The sequence below is a fragment of the Triturus cristatus genome, chromosome 9 (assembly GCF_964204655.1).
Source record: "Triturus cristatus chromosome 9, aTriCri1.1, whole genome shotgun sequence".
Lineage (NCBI taxonomy): Eukaryota > Metazoa > Chordata > Amphibia > Caudata > Salamandridae > Triturus > Triturus cristatus.
Genome location: NC_140592.1, coordinates 519,528,543 through 519,548,017, shown reverse-complemented (window position 1 = coordinate 519,548,017; position 19,475 = coordinate 519,528,543). Strand labels below are relative to the sequence as shown.

General features: G+C 54.6%; 1 protein-coding gene across 3 annotated transcripts in view; it reads left to right on the top strand.

Moving 5' to 3' along the window:
- The window catches only part of LOC146798226 (uncharacterized), a 1,134,427-nt gene that overhangs the window by 52,620 nt on the left and 1,062,332 nt on the right, over window positions 1-19,475 (top strand). Inside the window, exon 2 of one of the 3 annotated variants that reach the window (XR_014968641.1) lies at window positions 10,256-10,390. The exons of the other annotated variants lie outside the window; for them this stretch is intronic. The gene's annotated coding sequence lies outside the window, so the exon portion shown is untranslated. Of the gene's footprint in view, window positions 1-10,255; window positions 10,391-19,475 lie in introns of those variants that run through there. 3 annotated transcript variants of the gene reach the window in all.

The following is a 19,475-nucleotide window of genomic DNA, read 5'->3' as shown; positions in this document are numbered from 1 at the left end:
TCCCCCTCCCGGAGAGCACAATCATAATAACACAACAGAAAACATTACCCCGCCTTGTGATGCAAACAAACAAACCCCAACCCCACCCCATCAACCCCAACAAAACTCCCCCCTCCCTGCACCCCTGCGTGAGCCCAAACAGCCCCCCCAACGTGCAGTGTGCCTGTCGCCCCAATATGAAACTCACTACAAAGAAGACAAGAAAAACCCCAGAAGGAGGAAAGGGCCCCAGCAAGCCCCCCGCAACCTCCAAATACCAAAGGGCAAAGTGTTACAAACTGGAGTCCAGTGCAGCCACAGGTGCAAAACGTTACCAGTCCGGTCCATAGCCAGGATCCCAGTTCTATTCCTACTCCGTCGAGCACTCTCCGCTCTCCGCCATCCGACCTTCCCGACCTCGACCCCTAGGTAGGGCATCCAGCCACTCTCCAACCGCCTCCGGCCGGTCAAAGAAATGCGAGCGACCCTCTAACTCAACCCGCAGCCTGGCCGGGAATAGCATCGCATATTTCAGCTCCATGTCCCTCAAGCGCCGTTTGATGGCCAAAAATCCCAACCGTTGCTTTTGAACCGCTTGCGTGAAGTCTGGGTAAAAGCTAACATTAGAGTTCTCAAACCTTAATGGCCCAGCCACCCTCGATGCCTGAAGGATAGCATCTCTATCCCGAAAATTAAAAAGTCGGGCAATGATAGGCCGCGGGGGAGCACCCACCTTGGGCGCACCACCCGGAATCCTGTGGGCCCGTTCCACAGCGAAGAACTTGCTCAGTCCCTTGGGTGCTAGATGAGTCACCACTAGATCCTCCACAAAAAGATCCGCAGCAGACTCCTCCGATCGTTCGGGCACCCCAATAATACGGACATTATTCCGCCTGGCCCTGCTTTCGGAATCCTCAAGGCGACGATCAGTCAAAGCGGCCACATCCACAGTTAGGCCGCTTGAGTCAATGAGTCGACCCGGTCATTTGTTTTGGACAGGTCCGCTCTGACCAAATTCACATCAATCAACACCGAGTCCAATTTATTAGCCAGGGTATCAAATTGCTGGTTCACAGTCGCCTTCATCTCCTCAATGGTCCCCATGACATCCAGCAGAGTCAATTCGGACGATGCGCCCGAGGCCTCCTTGGGCCGCTCAGGCGATTTATGTGATCCACTAGGGGATCCCTTTGGCTGCGCATAGCGGTCCATGTTGTTGGCCTGGGTATAAGCTCCCCTCCGGGAAGACTTGGGTTTCAGCTTGTCGCCGTCCACTCTCGCCGCCATCATCAGCGACCACCAAGGTCAGCACCCGGAGGAAGGCCAGGCGACCAATGCAGGAGATCCGGGCCACCAACTGAAATAGGCCCTTTTACAGTTCGAGAATCAGGCCATGCACTCCGTCCTCGGCGCTGCTTACCCGAAGTCCCGACGTCAGTTTCCGCAGATCAACTCGAAACCGAAAGTGAAAGCACGGGGTCCGGGGCAGGCCCAGACTGGCATGCCGCTGTTGTTCACTTCGCACCCGGGCACCTCACCAACTTGAGTTCGGGACCAAGGCCGGAGAAGGCCGCAAACTTCAGATCGCCACCAGTCTGGTTCCCGGAGTCCGATTTCGATTTGGAAAACGAGTGGCACCTTAGCGCAAGATCATAGACAAAAGCCCGTCTAGAAAACCAGGATTATGACAGGATAGACGTGGGAGGTTGCGGAGGCCCCCGGGAGCCACAAGCCTACGTGGCCATCTTGGTTGCGCGCTAGGCTCCTCCCCCCCCCATTTATGGTTTTTATCCACACGAGGAATATATTGCAATTTCCCAAGTTTCTAATGCCCAACATGTGTCGATCCGGACCTCTTTAGTTGAACACGACTGAGGCAATGGTTCATAAAAAGCAGTGTTTTATTCCGAAAATACCCAATGCATTTCGGGCTTCAAGCGCCCTTCGTCAGGGGGCACTATCAATAACAAAAAAACAACAATCAGTTTTCATTTACACATGTTACACTAAATGAATACATAATTTAACTCAATTACTCTAAAATAAAACTGGTAACTCATGGGTCCCCTCAAGAAATCATTCTTTGTGCAGTAATCGTTTACATAGTCTCCCTCTAACACCCAAGCGGGCCAGTAATTCCCTAAATGTTGCCTATTCTTAACTCACCCAACCAGAATTCATTCTAATTCACGACATATTTATCACTGTGTATATTATACAGTCGCTCCTCTCCCCAAATACCCATCATTATACATCGATTGAAAAAACCTATCCGTTGAAAAAACTATCTGTTAATAATTAAACAGAACAGTTTAACACGATTACCCTCTTTCACGGTGATAAAAGCCAGTGTGGTGCATGCCTAACTCCAATTTATAGATTTGCCAATCAGACTATTCGTATATCATCCTCCCTTTTGCAATTATGTATGTTTGTCTACACTACCACAACACTAATTTATCACATAAATCCTGCTGCATAAAACCTGTTAGTGTTAAACAATAGCTATAAATAGATATATATGTTCAATTTAATATCGAACAACCATTTGTTTATGACCTGGCATCTGCTATTACATACGCAACTGAAAACATACCTGCCGTGAACGTTAAAAATCAACCCTCTTTGTCGGTATTACAGCAAGGAATGGTTCGCTAGATTATCCTTCCCTTATATAACCGGAAGATCACACCCTGTAATCTGCCGATTGGCCCATTCATACTTTGTTTTCCCGCCATGAATGTTATTCACATATACGACACTACATATCCCATCATGCAATTTAATGTGTTAGGAACATCTTGAGTGGACCATCTATTACGACTCTCAATCCTACTGATAATTGTGAAAAACAAAGCTCCAAAAACGTTATTAATGGCAAAACATTTTTTGAAGTTCATTACTAAGAGACAAGTAGCATCCATTTTTGATTAACTTGATAGCACGGCCGAGGGGAGTAGCTCTGCCTTATCCTGGCTTTGACAGACATGGAGAGCCCCGCCCTTTGCTCGGCCAGCACTGCAGGGATGTTGATGGCATTATATAGCAATTGGTGGGGTCCATCTTCTCATTCAGTCCTCAGGAACTGGCAAAGAGTGATGGGGTTTGCAGACCCCCTGATGCACTCTCTCACTTCCCGTGCCACAATGATGTCAATGAGGATACTCACAGGTGGAAGGGTGTTGAAGAACAAGTTACTTACCTTCAGTAACAATATATCTGTAAGAAACATTAGCTAATTAGATTCCTCACCTTAGAATATCCCCAGGAGTCAGGCTGGATCTGGAAAGATTTTTCGTCAGCAATACCCTTGCGCGTCGCTAGGCGTCCTCTGTCGTCGGCATCGCCGGGATGACGTTGGAGTACTTAGACGCCGCCCTCGCGTGCTGACGTCAGTTCTTGTACATAGCTTTCCGCGCCAGGTACGCAGAGCCATGCAAGAGACCGACACTGGTGCCAAAAAATTCTAGGGCCCTGAAAGGGGTGACCTCAACCCTAGATATCGGTTCGCAGAACGGGGAGGATGGGTGGGTCGGTGAGGAATCTAACTAACTAATGTTTCTTACAGATACATCGTTACCGAAGGTAAGTAACTTGTTCATCTGCAAGAAACACGTTAGTTAGATTCCTCACCTTGGAATAGATACCCCCGCAATGCGAACCAAGATCACACCAGAAAGTCCTGGAGAACAGAATGGCCAAAGAAGCCGTCTCTCCGGACTTGGCTGTCCAGGCAATAGTGTTTGGCAAACGTGTGCAGCGAGGCCCACGTTGCAGCCTGACAGATGTCCTGCAAGGGGACTCCCCGGCCCAGGACAGTGGTCGCCGCTGTGGCCCGAGTGGAATGGGCCCTCAACCCTACAGGAGGTTCCTTTTTAGCTGAGGAATAACAGGCCTTGATACACAAAACGACCCACCGAGAGATGGTTCGCTTGTGCACCGCCCACCCCTTCTTAGCGCCCACGTAGCCAACAAAGAGTTGGTCGTCCACCCGGAACTGTTCGGTGTGGTCCAGATAGAAGGACAGCACCCGTTTTGGGTCCAGACGGTGGAGCCTCTCTTCCTCTTTCGAGGGCTGCTGAGGCGGAAAGAAGGTGGGCAGTGTAACAGACTGGCCGATGTGAAAGGCAGTTACCACCTTAGGGAGAAAGGAAGGACGAGTCCTGAGAACAACTTTGTCCGGATGGACAGAAAGGAAAGGAGGCTTAGAAGAGAGAGCCTGGAGCTCACTCACCAGTCTAGCAGAGGTGATGGCAACCAGGAAAGCAGTCTTAAGAGTGAGAAGACGAAGGGGACAATTATGAAGTGTCTCAAAGGGAGCGCACATCAGAAAGGTCAAAACAAGGTTCAAATCCCACTGAGGCATTACGAAAGGGACAGGAGGAAACATGTGAGTAAAGGCCCTTAAACAATCAAGAAACAACAGGGGATTTGAAAATAGAAGGCTGATCAGGAAGCCGTAGAAAAGCAGAAATAGCTGAAAGATATTCCTTGAGTGCCCAGAGCAGGGCCCTGCTGGGCCAGGGAAAGAAGAAAGAGGGGCGGAGAGGGGATCCACAGCCTTTGCTGTACACCATGCCACAAATTTGTTCCACCTGCAGGCGTATTCCGATTTTGTGGAGGGACGCCTGGCTGCCAGAACAACATTACAGACTTCAGGAGGCAAGTCAAATGGCATCAACTGCCGCCGCTCAATCTCCACGCATGGAGGTGGAGGCTGGACAGGTTCGGGTGGAGGACCGTCCCCTGCTGCTGCGACAGAAGGTCCTTCTGAAGAGGCAGTCGTATTGGGGGCTCAATCGACAGACTGAGTAGCTCGGGATACCAGTACCATTGTGCCCAATCCGGAGCCACCAAGATGACTTGGGCCCGGTCGCGCCTGATCTTCTTCAGCACTCTGGGCAGAAGTGGTATAGGCGTAAAGGCGTACAACAGACCGCAACTCCACTCGCGACGAAAGGCGTCCCTGAGCTAGCACCGCCTTGGAAACTCCAACGCGCAGAACTGCTGACATTGCGCGTTCTCTTCGGTGGCGAATAGATCTAACCAAGGCTCTCCCCACTGCCGAAAGAAGCCTTGCGCCATGTCCGAGTTTAGACGCCATTCGTGATCCATCATGCACCGGCAGCTGAGTTTGTCTGCTCTGGCGTTCAGAGAGCCCGCCAGATGTTGAACCACCAGGGTGATGCCCTGATGTTCCAGCCATGTCCAGAGGCGCAGAGCCTCCTGACAAAGGGTCCACAACCCCACCCAGCCTTGTTTGTTGCAATACCACATGGCGGTGGTGTTGTCCGTGAACACCTGCACTACACTTCCCCGGACAGAGGGAAGGAATGCCTTCAGTGCAAGTCGGATCGCCCTCAGCTCCAGAAGGTTGATATGGAGCCGGGACACCGCCGGAGACCAGAGGCCTCTGATCTCCGCCTCTCCATGTGGCTCCCCCATCCCAGGAGGGACGCATCCATCACCACTACGTGCTCCGGTTGGGGTAGGGAGAGGGATCTGCCACTGACCCAATCGCGGTCCGTGAGCCACCATTGCAACTGTCTCGCAGTGCCCTCCGAGATCAGGGCGTGGTCGGACAGGTTACCCCGATGCTGGGCCCACTGAAACTTCAGGTCCCACTGCAGAGCCCGCATCCGCCACCTGGCGTGAGGTACCAACAGGATGCAGGAGGCCATCAGACCCAGAAGCCGCAGCACCAACCTGACCGAAACCCGGGATAGAGGCCGAAAGATGGGAATCAGAGCCTGAATATCCCAGACCCGCTGTTCCGGAGGATAGGCCCGGAACTGCGCCGAGTCCAGAACCGCTCCGATGAAGAGGAGCTGCTGGGAGGGACTCAGATGCGAATTCGGCACATTGATGGAGAACCCCAGCAAATGCAAGAGGTCGGCCTTAGTCTGGAGGTGGGAGACGACCGTCTGGGGCGAGCCCGCCTTCAACAACCAGACGTCTAGATAGGGGAAGACTGGAACCCCTAATCTGCGCAGATGAGCTGCGACTACAGCCATCACTTTCGTGAACACCCTAGGGGCACTGGTGAGGCCAAAGGGGAGCACGGTAAACTGAAAATGCTCCTGGCCCACCGTGAACCGCAGGTAACGCCGGTGGGCCGGACGGGGATGTGGAAATAAGCGTCCTGCAAGTCCAACACTACCATCCAGTCTCCAGGGTCTAGGGCAGCCAGAACCTGAGCTACAGTGAGCATCTTGAACTTCTCCTTCCGGAGGAAGGCGTTGACGCTCCTGAGGACCAAGATAGGGCGTAGGCCCCCTTTGCCCTTCTTGGGAACCAGAAAGTAGTGGGAATAACAACCACGACCTACTTCTGGACCAGAAACATGCTCAATGGCCCCATTGGCCAAGAGGGCCGTAACTTCCTCCTGCAGAAGTTGCAAGTGATCCCCCGAAATGCGGTGGTACTGCGGTGGCATGGCTGGAGGGGTCGCCTCGAAGGGGAGGGAGTAGCCCCTTCGGACGATTTGCAGCACCCACCTGTCCGATGTGATGGTGCGCCAGTGGAGCAGGTGATGGGGAACTCTGCCTCCCACTGGCGTGGAATGGGCCTGAAAGCTCGGACTAGGAGGGCTTTGAGGCGGATGCTGCTGGGGTAGATGTGGACCGACCGGCACGTTGTCCCCCTGTACCGCTCGGCGGAATCCACGTCCGCAACCGCATGGAGGTTGATTCTGCGGCCTGTGGCTAGTTGGACATGAGGGGGCGCCCCTTCCTTGGCCACGAAAGGGACGAAAAGCGGAAGTTTGCGGGCCCGGGCCGAGTGGCCCAAGGACTTGGCCGTAGCCCTGGAGTCCTTAAAGTGCTCCAGCGCACTATCCGCTTTGTTACCAAAAAGGCGACTGCCATCGAAGGGCATGCCCATGAGGGTGCTCAGGACATCCCTGGAAAAACTCGTGGACCACAGGCAGGCGTGGCGACGAAGCGCCACCGTGGTCGACATTGACCTGCCCAGCGAGTTTGTTGTGTCCAGTCCACATCGGATTGCATGCCGTGCCGCATCCCGCCCCTCGGCAAGAGCCTGGGTGAGTCGTGTCCAGGCCTCCTCCGGACACTGGGGCAGCACGTCCTCCACCGTATCCCACAGGGAGTGGGAGTAATGATCCAAAAGACACGCGGTGTTGATAAGAGACTAAGAGAGGAGAACAGCTTCTTCCCAAACTGTTCTAGTCTTTTGGATTCCCAATCCGGGGGAGCGGACGGGAAGGAGGTCTGGGAGGTAGAGGCCTGGATAACCAGGCTCTCGGGCGTGGGGTGTTGGGACAGAAAACTGGGGTCGCCCGGTGCAGGGCGGTGGCGCCGGGCCACGTTCCGGTCCACAGGAGGAACTGTGGAGGGCTTGGACCAGGTGCCCTCCAGAACGTCAATGAGTGCTTCATTGAACTGCCGCAGAGGCTCCAAGGAGCTTGCTGACGGTTGAAGCACTTCGGTGAGGAGGTTCGTCCTCACGGCCACAGCAGGCAGTTCTAGCCTAAGGGCTTCGGCCGCCTTGCGCAACACCACAGAAAATGCAGCACCTTCCTCCGAAGCCACGGTCGGAGGAGAGATGAAGCCAGTGTCAGGGGAGGTGTCAAGACCACTGGCATCCCCCAGCTCATCTGCCCAGTCCTGATATAACTGGCCCTGCTGGGCCAGAGGGTCCTCAGACCCCTTTCCAGTCGTCACCGTCATCCGATTCCTGGTATACAGGTGGAATGATCGGAGCCGGACGGAAGATGAAATTGCCACCCATCGGCGTCGGGTGCGACGTCGGACAGCGCGGGACTAAACTGGGGACTAAGACCGGGACTAAACTGGGGAACGGCGTCATCCGGGGACGGCGCCGGGGGTGGCACCGGAGGAGTCGGTGCCGGCGGAGGGGTCGTGAGGCCGAACGGGGTCGACTGGGATCCTGGATCCCCCGGGGATCTGCGGCGTCGGGACTGGAGTCGACGACGGCTCGCTAGGCCTCCCAGACGAGCCTGCGGGGCCTGAAGGCGCGCCGGTAGGTGTCGACGGCGGAGCCAGGTTCCTCATGGCCGTGAGGAAGGCACTGACCTCCGCCGGAGTCGCGTCAGTCCCAGGGACCGGAGGGTATGGGGACGTACCCGAACCCTCAGCCTACTCGCGCGACCGGCAAGGGGAGTCAGAAGAGCGATGTCGCTTCTTCGACTTCTTGCTGTGCTTCCACTTACCAGATTTCGAAGACTTGGACCCCGACGAGCGGTGGTGGCTGCGGCTCCGTGACCGGTCCCTCGACCTCCACCTCGACCGAGACCTTGAGCGGCGCGGAGCCGACTGCCGGTACTCGAGTAGCTTGCGGGACCGCTCCCGCCTAGCTTTCGAAGTCAAGGCCCGGCAGTCGAGGCACGACTCGCGTCGTGGTCGGGTCCAAGGCAATAGAGGCACCGGCGGTGGTGGTCAGTCGCCGACATCAGTCGGTGACAGGAGTCACAAGCCTTAAAGCCAGGCATCCCTACCGGCACCAGAGTCGATGTCGACAAGAATAGAACCAAAAGAGTTCAAAAAAGTTTAGTCAAATAGTGACTAAAAGGTTATGCTCTTCCCGGATCGGCGCGGAAAAAAGAAGAACTGACGTCAGCGCGCGAGGGCGGCGTCCAAGTACTCCAACGATGTCATCCCGGTGATCACGACGCCGACAACCGACGTGGAGCCGCAGACGACGCCTAGAGACGCGCAAGGGTATTGCTGACGAAAAATCTTTCCGGATCCAGCCTGACGCCTGGGGATATTCTAAGGTGAGGAATCTAACTAACGTGTTTCTTTCAGATGCAAGGGTTTCAGTTGTGTACTTCTGGTTCTCATCACCCTATCTTACTTTATGTGCTTTATATTTTAGCCCTATCCCTCTTTTAGGATGTGCAAGTTGTACCCACTGCTACCCTTGTAATAGCTGGAATCAGTAACTTATTAAACTTTGAATACCTTCCACAAAGTGTTTGTTCTCTATTTAGTTTAATGGTATGTCTGTTAAATATCTCCTCTGACATACAATTTTAAGTCAACATCTTCACTTGTGTGCTTTAGCCACTGTTAAGCATGAACAGCTAGGGCCTATGGACAACCCTCTTTAGTTTGTAAAATACAGAACAGACATTCCTAAAATAAACCGAATGGGTTCAAATCTAAGAACCACATGTATAACCAGTGTGTGTTAAACTGTTTGTATGTGGGTCACCCATACATTATTCAACAATTTAGACTTTGTCAAACCATTCAAGGAACTTCTGAATTAAATATCCGTGCTTCTTAAACCTCAAGTTAATATAGACATTTTCCATCACACTGTATGAAAAGTATATAGCGTGGCCATGTGCCCAGATAGCCACAGGAGGTTAATCTACTGTAATAGATACTTTAGCTTTTTCTTCCATATCTTAAGCAAAAGGCCTTGTATTTAAGCTACAACCTATTTGAAACATGCCTCTGCGACTCATACTAGTTGTAGCCAGTCTCTACAGTGTTTAATATGGAGTACTGCTTGCACTGTAAACTTTACTGTTAGGTAGAGAGTTGTAGGACAGAGATTGGTTTCCAGTGCTACGCTATTGGTATTCTATACAGTACATGCACACATGTTACCAAAGTAATTCTGTGCTTTTGTAACAACTTTTTTTTTTTTTTTTAATGATCAGAGGACGTATGGAGTAATGAGAATAGCAGTATCATGGATGAGGTCATCAATGATGCCTCCTGAGATGTCAATGTAATTTAACATGTCATGAGTGATGCAATATGTGATGCCTTAGGCAGTCGTGACAGGGGCATAAGCTGTAGTTGGGTCATTTAATTTTAACTTGCGAATTTCAATGGTTTCTCGTTTTTTAAATGTTAGTTCTTGTGGGATGGTCACCTACCTATAACGTCACTTTTACCTTTAGTTTTTTAAAAGAATTTCTATTTTATTTTGTTTTTTTTTAACCACAAGTTAAGCTCTTTATCTCCATACCCCACTATAACACCACTAACTTGTGTTTACATCAGTGATATCTTAGTTTTTTGATCATATTCTATATGTAGCATGTGTAACTTCTTCAGGTGGGGAGCCATACTGCAGATGGCATATGCAGTTTGCCTGCTGTCTGACCAGATGTTGTGCCGAACCCTGAAGACCATCCAACCTGACCCACTCTATACACATCCTCTAGTTCTGTACAGAGATTGGATAGAGAATTTTCCTATTGATATTGTGTGTTTGTGTGTGTGTGTGTGTTTAAACACATTTCTGTTGACGAAATCTTTATTTGTATGTACCCTAGATGCTGCAGAACTCTTTCAGAATCCAGGGACCCAACGACAAGAATGCTGTGTCACTCCATATGGCCTTTACTTCATTTTCCTCTTACTGCAGGAGTATTGCAGGACAAAGACAACAAATAAAGTTATGCTCACTACGAAGAGGTCATTTTGAGTTTGAGCCTATGGGTTTCCGCACAAATGCCCCAAATCTATTGGAGTTTTTATTAAAATTTCAACGTTTTCAGGAGTCACAGTATCACCATGCATAAAAATGGTACCACAGCAGCTGTAACTCACAGAAAAAGCACATCTTAGATGACATCATTGTATTGCTGCAAGGTGCCTGCCCAATTATCCTCATCAGGGATTTGCACTTTGGTGTGTCAACATTCGGTGCTGCAGCCAGACCATTTGTCTGGCAGTCCTTCCTTTCTTTGGGTGGGGGTTGGGGGATCAACCCTCCCCCACCCAAACAAAAACAACCATGCCCCGCTTGTGGAATGCCCTATGATGCAAGTGGCACAAACTGCTACTTGGCATTACTTTGGCCAATTTTTCAAAGCAAACCTTGCTTTCGAAAATAATACAAAGCCTTCATAAAGTGTTAATAAGCCTGGGCTCATGCTTGTATGATGCACAATATTGTGCCAAAAAATATTACGTGACCTTTAAAATACAATAACAGCATTTAACATCAAGATGCAGACATGATAAAACAACAAACATTTTTTTTCTATTATTTAATCAATGGGTGCGGTGGGATATGGTGTCGAAAGCAACAGAGAGGTCGAGGATGATCAGGGCCACAGTCTCCCCGTGGCTGAGGAATGTTCTGATGTTGTCTGTGGCAGTGATCAGGGCAATCTCTGTGCTGTGGTTTGCACGGAGTACTGATTGGGAGGCATCATGTAGGAGGTTGGGTTTCAGGTATTTGGTGAGCTGTAGGTTGATGGCCTTCTCGTGTACTTTGGGATGGTAGTGGAGCAGGGTGATCGTTTGATAATGTTAGAGTTCGCTGGGGTCGGCTGCAGGTTTCTTTAGGAGGTGTCTGACATATACGTGTTTTCATCTGTCTAGGAAGGCTCCTGTGGTAATGGAGGTGTTCATGATGCTGGTGAGTTCCATTCTGATTGGGTTGGAATAGAGGTTGAAAAGACGGTGGGGGCAGGGGGTCAGTGAGTGCCCTGAAGTAGATGGATAACATGATGGCCGTAGTGGTCTGAGTGGTGAGCAGAGACCAGGTGGTGATCATTCAGCTGGTGAGCACAGGTTGGTCGAGGCTGTTGTGGCTGACAGCAGTGGGTTGGGAGTCGAAGTTGTTGAGGATGGTGGCAATCTTGCTGTAGAAGTATTCCGAGAGGGTGTCGCAGAGTTCTTGGGAGGGATGGATTGTGTTCTCTGTGGCTGTCGGGTTGGAGAATTCCTTAACTATTTTCAAGAGTTCTTTCATGTGGTTCCCCGCTGTATCCATGCAGGTTGTGATGGCTGCTCTCTTGGCTTCCTTGATGAGCAGGTGGTAGTCGCTGAGGGCAGCTTTGTGGTTGGCTCTGTCGGAGGGCTTCCTTGTGGCTTGCCATCATTTCTCGAGTCAGTAGCATTTGCCTTTGGTGCTTCTGAGCTCTGGAGTGTACCAGCTGACTTGTTTTGGAGTTTTTGTTGGTTTTATTGGGGTGACTGTTGGTGCTTTTGGTGATCCATGCGTGAAGTTCTGGACAACTTGGTCAAAGTCTGATGAAGCTTCATGGTGGGTGGTGCTAAGGGCCTCTGTCAACTGTGTCTCAGTTACCTTGCACCCGCTGCAGTAGGAGTTGTGATGCTTGGTGATGGTGTGCTGAGCATCAAGGATGGTGAAGTGGTCGATGGCGTGGTTGGTCCAGGTGAGTTCCGTGATGTGCCTGAATTTTATTCTGTTGCTGGAGGTGAAAATGGGGTTGAGTGTGTGTCCGGTTTTGTGAGTGGGTACGGTGACCAGATGGGCGAGGCCAAAGTTGTTCAAGTTCCGCAGGAGGGTGGTGTAGTTGAAGTTGTCGACTGGGAAACTGTGGTCACCGAGTAGGACGTAGTGGTAGGAGTTGATGGAAAGGGGGGCGGGGAGGTTGGAGATGGCGTCGCAGAAAGCCGGTTGGGGTCCCAGGGGTCTGTATACGAGGGTGCCTCTTATTGTGGTCTTGGAATCGGTCTGTAGTTGGGAGTTAACGTGTTCCACGAGAGGTGAAGGGTCATCATTGGTGGTTATTATTCGGATGGTTTCCTTGAAGATGATTGCGATGCCCCAGCCAGGTTTGTTGGTGCGATCTCGGTGTATCATCTTGCAGTCGTCGGGAATTGCGGTGGTGATGTCGGGGTTCGAGGAGGATCTGAGCCATGTTTCAGTGATGAAGGTGAAGTCAGGGAAGAGGGTGGTGATGGTGTCCCAGATTCCCGTGGCGTTTGCAGAGAGACTGGGTGTTGAGCAGGAAGCAGTGGAGTGGTTCCAAGTGTTTGAGGTCTTCTGGGTAGAAGTGGCGTCGGATCCAGTGTGGACTGGCAGTTCAGTGTTGCAGGGCCTGCTCAGCAGTGTAGCAGCGGGAGGGACAGGGTGTGTTTCAGGAATTGACGTGCACAGACAGGCTTGCCTTTGGCACACTGCGGCCTCCATTACATAGATTTGGGAGGGGTGCAGGGTTGGGGGGGGCGCTGGGGAGGCGGGGGGGGGGGGGGGAACAGGAGGCAAAGCGGTGCTGTAGTGCCAAGGGCTGTGGGAGCCCCAACTGGAGAAATGCAGACAAAGAGTGAGCAGAGCTCACTGACTGGAGGCTGCCTGGGGCTGACCTGCACTGGCCAGGAACAGCAATAGTACAAGTGCAGGAGGTGGCTGCACTGGCTGTGGCGAGGAGAGCTGGTGAGGGGCTGCTCCCAAATAACACCAGCATCATTTACTTTAAGCGGCAGATCATTTTTAAAGACTTGACAAATTTGCAATTTTGAATTGGGACTTAATTCTGTAACCCCACAGAAACACGTCCTCTCCCATTTCTTCTGCAATAGGCCTGACAAGGTTCTTGGCGCATAAAGGCGCAAACCTGTCACTACAAGCAATATTTGGAATTAGAGATATAGAGCCACTAGATGCTATTAAAGCACCTTTTAGGTCCAAAAACTGAGAGAGATTGTAAGTCATTAAAATGGTTGATTTCTACATTGTTTGCCGATTTGGAGACCAGAGTACTTGACAACTTTCTTATTTCCAAATATTTCGGCCAACTTTTTGGGTTTTGCTGATGGTCCTTCTCCGCCTCTTCTTCAGCATAGACTCTTACTCTAAATTAAACTATCTATATCTTCTGCTGAGCAGTTATCCCCTGCATATTGTCATGTATTTTTTCTGCCTTAGGGTCCCAGGGGACTAAAGGCTGCTTTTCTTTTTGCCCCATCACAGCAGGACTAATTACAGTCACAATCTAGAGAAAGGCAACCAGGGACACAGTGTTTTGACGCTGAATACCCACAATAGTTCAAATTGAATTATACAGTCCTGCTAGCAACCACAAAATGAACATACATAACCAAAAGTGCCCTAAGAGACAAGTAGCATCCATTTTTGATTAACTTGATAGCACGGCCGAGGGGAGTAGCTCTGCTTTATCCTGACTTGGACAGACATGGAGAGCTCGCCCTTTGCTCGGCCAGCACTGCAGGGATGTTGATGGCATTATATAGCACTTGGGGGGTCCATCTTCTCATTCACTCCTCAGGTGCTGGCAAAGAGTGATGGGATTTGCAGACCCCCTGATGCAGTCTCTCACTCCCTGTGCCACAATGAGGTTAATGATGATATATAGCGCTGGAGGACCCTCCTCCTCATGTGCTGTTAAAAGGTGATGGGGCTTGTAGTCCCCTGCTTCAGTCTCTCACATAGATGTTGTTCTTCTTTGTGATTATTTAATTCTAAAACTATTTTAAACAAATAATTTTAATGATATTAAAACTACTTTCATATTACACTTTATGATCACCGATTTCAGTGCTTATGAAATAACTAGGTTGTGCTTGTTGTGCAATAAGTAGTAACTACTTCGGGGAGCGCTAGGTGGCGCCTGACCAGCATGGCCGCTTCGCGGTGAAGCTCCGGGCGCCGGACCCCGCAAATCCTCCCTACTCCGTCCTCAGCTGCCCTGGCCGATGCTTTCCCGGGCGCGCTGAAGCCCGGAACCGTCCTGCTCTCCCTGGCGCAGATCCGGAGCGCATCTGCCCCCTCGGCGCTCGTCCCGGCGTCTCTGCAGCTGACCGCTGAGAAGAGGCTGCGGTCCTGGTCCTGGGGCGCGGGTGAGCTGCTACTCCAGCCCGCGGCGCCCACGAGGTGTCTGGGCCCTGATGTACCGGCGGCCTACAGGAGGCGTCTTTGCTGCGGTTGCGGCCCCCCCCCGGGAGAGAAACGGAGGCCCCTAGCTGAGGCCATCCTGTGGAGTCCGCGGAGGTGCGGGGCTGGTCCAGAGGATCCGACTTGCGCCGCATAACAGGCGGTGAGTGCGGCAGCGGGGAAGCGCACCAGCGGGGCTCCTTGAGTTGTGGGGTACTAGAGGTGGTGGGGACGCCCCCCCATCGGGCCGGGTGTCGACGGTCAGGGGCCGGCTCCCCCCTTCCCCCCCCTCGCCCACGTCGCGGACCCCGGGCCTGGTTTCTGTGGCCTGCGGGGACGCCTTGGTGGGTGCGGAGCCGCCTTTGGGGATCGGGCCGCAGGCCGGCGGTCGCGGGGTGTGTGCAGCTTCCCTTCCCCCCCTCCCCCCTTTTGGCTAAGGGGCTCCAGGTGCTGGGCGTGCGGCTGCCCGAACCCCCAGGGGGGATTGAACTGAGTTGCCCTGGGAGCCCGCGGTCTCGGGCTGCATACACGCCGTAGTGGCGGCGGACCCACCGGGAAGAGGCCTGAAGCTTGGCTGAATGCCCCGTGATTTCGGCTGGAGCGGAGAGACCTAGCCTTGGCTGCAGTGTGCGGCGGAGGGTGACGCACCTCCCTGCAGGGCCGGGGCTGGGGGTTGGTGACGGCCCCCTGAGATTACCGGCTGCCACATCGGGCAGTGCGCCGACAGTACCCTCGGAGAGGCAGGCTGCACGCAGGAGTTGCGGCCTTGGCGACTATCGATTGAGGCCCTCTCGGAAGATTCTCCAGGGACCTGGGACCGTGCTCCACGCTGCTGGACCTCGCAGTGTCGGTGGGAAGCTGCGGGTGCGACTGTGGCCGGGGGCTGGACTGGATTTCCTGCTGAGTGGCCCGCCGGAGCTTGCCCGCGGGGGCTGGTGGCGCCCGACCATTTCCAGCCGTGGGACCCCCTGGCCATACCTCCTGCGGAATCCACGTCAGCCCGAGCACCCGTCGACATCCTGCGGGAGTGTCTCACACCCTGTTGCCCTGCTTAGCTGACTGCCGCTCCAGACATGGGTAAGGACAGGGCCACGAAGCCGGCGTCCGGGGCCACCCAAACCAGGATGGACAAATTCACGACCTCTGAGAAGGGGTCCGGCCCCACGGGCGAACTGGCCCCGGCCCCCGCTACGGACCTTGCCGCCATCCTGCAGGCCATCAACTCATCCCGCGCCTCCCTCGAGGGCATGGTGGGAGAGGTCAAGGTGGATGTTGCGCTTCTCCGGCAGGATCTGCGGAATGCCACCACCCGCATCTCGGAAGCCGAATCCCGGATATCCACTGCTGAGGACGACATTCGCCATTTACAGGACCAGGTTCAGGAGCTGACCACCCACTCTAAGGAACTACACCGCCGGGTCGAAGATGCAGAAAACCGCGCTCGGCGCAGCAACCTGCGCCTCGTGGGATTCCCGGAGGGAGTCGAATCGGGCCGGGCGGACGACTTTATGGAGCGCTGGTTCCGATCCTGGATGCCTGCGGACAGCTTATCTGCTTCGTTCGTGGTGGAGAGAGCCCATCGCTCCCTGGCCCCCAGGCCCCCCGGTGCGCCCCCCCGGCCGTTCATCCTCAAGCTCTTGAATTTCAGAGACAGGGACGCTATTCTCCGCGAGGCCCGGCGCACGGAAACCCTCCACTACCAGAACCACAAAATCATGGTTTTCCCGGACTACACTCGCGAGGTCCAGGAGCTACGCCGCTCCTACACTGAAGTGAAAAAAAAGCTACGTTCCCTGGGCCTCCAGTACCAGCTCCAGTTCCCGGCCCGCCTCCGGGTTATCTTCCAGCATAAGACACTGTTTTTCGATACGCCACGTGCGGCCTGGTCCTGGTTGACAGAGGAGCACCCCCTGCACCGCTCTGGGCGCGGATCGCCCACGGGAGCACGGGGGGGACGGGGGAGGCCCCGGACATCGAAGACCCGCCGGCGGCATCGCACGTTACCCCGGGAGCGCACGGCGGAGGAGGCGGTCACCACGCGCTCTGGGGGACGGCCGCGCCGGGGATCGAGAGCATCTTCTGCCTCCTCGGCCACACACGCCAGTCCCGTGGCTGACGGACGGCGGGCCATGTCCCCCCGGCTCACAGGCCCTGCAACCCATCCGGCCGAGTTGGTGGACACTTCGGACCTCTCTCGCAGCCCTAACATTTGACTCTCTGTTTTTCTTTGGGGGGGGGGTGGGGGACGCCCGGGCTGGGGGTTGGAATGCCCCACTGTCAGTGTCGCTCTTGGCCAGGGCAGATGAATCAGGCGTGACTTCAGTTGTACCAGGGGTCCACTAGCACTCAAGCCCGAGCGTTTTAGCTTGGTGGTTCTTCCATTCGGTTCGGGCGACAGATGCTTCTGTTTTCGAAGTATAGGGTGGGGGGTGGGGGTTTGGGGTTGGTTTGGGGTTGTTTCTTCCTCGTTGGGGAGGCTTTGTTGGTGGGGGGTGACTCCCCCTTCTTTGTTGTGCCAAGGCATCTTGTACTCTTTGACCTGCTCCCCTGCCCGATGTCCTGCTGTCCTTCCTCTTTAGGGGCCTGCTCAGCCGCGCCTCCACTGGCCCCCTCTCCTGTCCTGGGCTATGGCTGACCCTCCTGTCCCTAGGGCCGCCATGCGCATATTATCCTGGAACGTCAATGGTCTTCTGGACCGTTTCAAACGCATGGCGGTCCTCAAATACGCGCACCGTGCGGAGATTGATGTACTCCTCCTCCAGGAGACTCACCTCTTGGGCAATAACTGTCCCTTTCTCGACCGCAGGGTGTGGCACTCAGGTTTTACAAGGGGATCCCGGGGGGTAGCTATTCTGCTCCGCAAGTCCTTTCCCTTTGTCCTGACCCAGGTGCACTTGGACCCCCAGGGCATGGTAGTGGTGGTATGTGGTACTCTTGAGGGGCGACCCCTCACCCTGACGTCCCTTTACGCGGCTCCATCCCTCCTGCCGTCGGCCCTCTCCTACACCGCGGGCCTCCTCCCGACGCTTCCGGCGGGTTCCCTCATTCTCGGCGGGGATTTTAACGCTGTCTACACGCCCCACCTGGACTCGACGGGTCCGATATCCCTGGCCCGCGCCGCTCGCGCGAAGCAGCTCTCGTCTTGGGCTGAATCTCAGGGCCCCTGCGATGTATGGAGGATCTGGCACCCGCAGGCTCGCCAATACACCCACACACAGGCGGCCCATCACTCCCATGCCCGGATCGACCACATCTTTGTACTGTCTACCGACTGCGCAGGGGTGCAGGATGCGCGCATTCTCCCGAGGGGCCTCTCGGACCACTCACCAGTGCTCCTTGCTCTTGGCCCCCCCCCCCCTCTCCGCCCGTCCGATGTGGCGTTTGAACGCCTGGTTCCTCCACGACAAGGCTTTCCGGAAGGTGGTCGGGGGCGAGATAGCTGCTTACTACTCTCACAACGAGGGCTCTGTCCCCTCCCCTGCCGTCCTGTGGGAGGCTGGCAAGGCGACTATTCGGGGCGCCGCTAAGGGGCATCTGCAACGGCAACGGCGGGCCCAATCTCAGAAGCTTGCGGACTGCGAGGCTCAGGCCTTGGACCTGGAGCGCAACCTGGGGGGGTTGGACGACAGCACACGGTCTCGTCGCCTGGCTTTCCTGGGGGAAGAGATTCGCTTACACTCCTTGGAGGCAGCAAAGACTCTGTGGCGCTCCTCGGTGGCCCGGGTATACGGCTGGGGAGACAAAAACGGCACTCTTCTCCACCGGCTGGCTACTTACCCCCGGGCAGGTAGGATCATTCCGGCCATCGCGGACTCGGCGGGGGGCCTCCACACAGCCTCAGTGGCGATGGCCCAGGCGTTCGCCGACTACTATTCCCGGCTGTACCGACTCCGGACGTCCACGCTCTCCCTAGAGGAGTTGCTGGGGACGAATGGGGCGATGCTTGAGCGGCTGCAGCCTGAGGTCTCTGAGAGCCTCGACTCGCCTATAGAGCTGCAGGAGATTGAGGAGGCGATCGGCTGCCTGGCGCCCGGGAAGACCCCGGGACCCGACGGGTTCCCTCAGGAATACTACGCTCACTATCGTGAGACTCTGGCCCCGAGGCTTCGGGACCTGTTCGCGGACGTGGTGGAGACGGGCTTGTTCCGGCCGGAAACGGACACAGCGACCATAGTTGTCCTCCCCAAGACACAGCCCCCCTCGCGGTCCTGCTCGGACTACCGGCCAATATCCCTTATCAACACCGAAATCAAAATCTATGCCACGGTCCTCGCACAGCGGTTGCGCCCATCTCTTGCCTCTCTGGTCCACCCGGATCAATGCGGATTTATGCCGGACCGGGGGACCAGGCACTGCCTGCGGCGCCTGCACCTCGCGATGGCGCACCGCGGCCGCCTTTCCCCCTATCTGGCCCTCCTGCTAGTCGACTTTGAAAAGGCCTTCGATTCAGTGGGGTGGGCGTACTTGGGTAAGGTCCTTGAGCACATGGGTTTCGGTCCCCGGTTCCGTGCCATGGTTGCGGTCCTGTACGCGAGCCCGCGGGCCCGTGTTTTGGTAAATGGGGCTCTGTCTCGCCCGTTTCCCATAGGTCGAGGTACGCGTCAGGGATGTCCGCTCTCGCCCCTCCTGTTCGCTCTGGCCATGGAACCCCTGGCGGTAATGATTCGCTCGGATCCCGCTCTTCACGGATGGGATTGGCCAGGCCTGGCCCCTGATAAGATCGCCCTCTACGCGGACGACGTCCTCCTCTATCTTTCTGATCCAGCGACCTCGGGACCCCAGGTCCGCCAGATTCTCCGCCGGTTTGGCCAAGCGTCGGGTCTCCATCTGAACCCTAAAAAATCCGTTCTAGTCCCGCTGCACCCGTCCCGGGACTGCTTCGATTGGCAATCGGATATTCC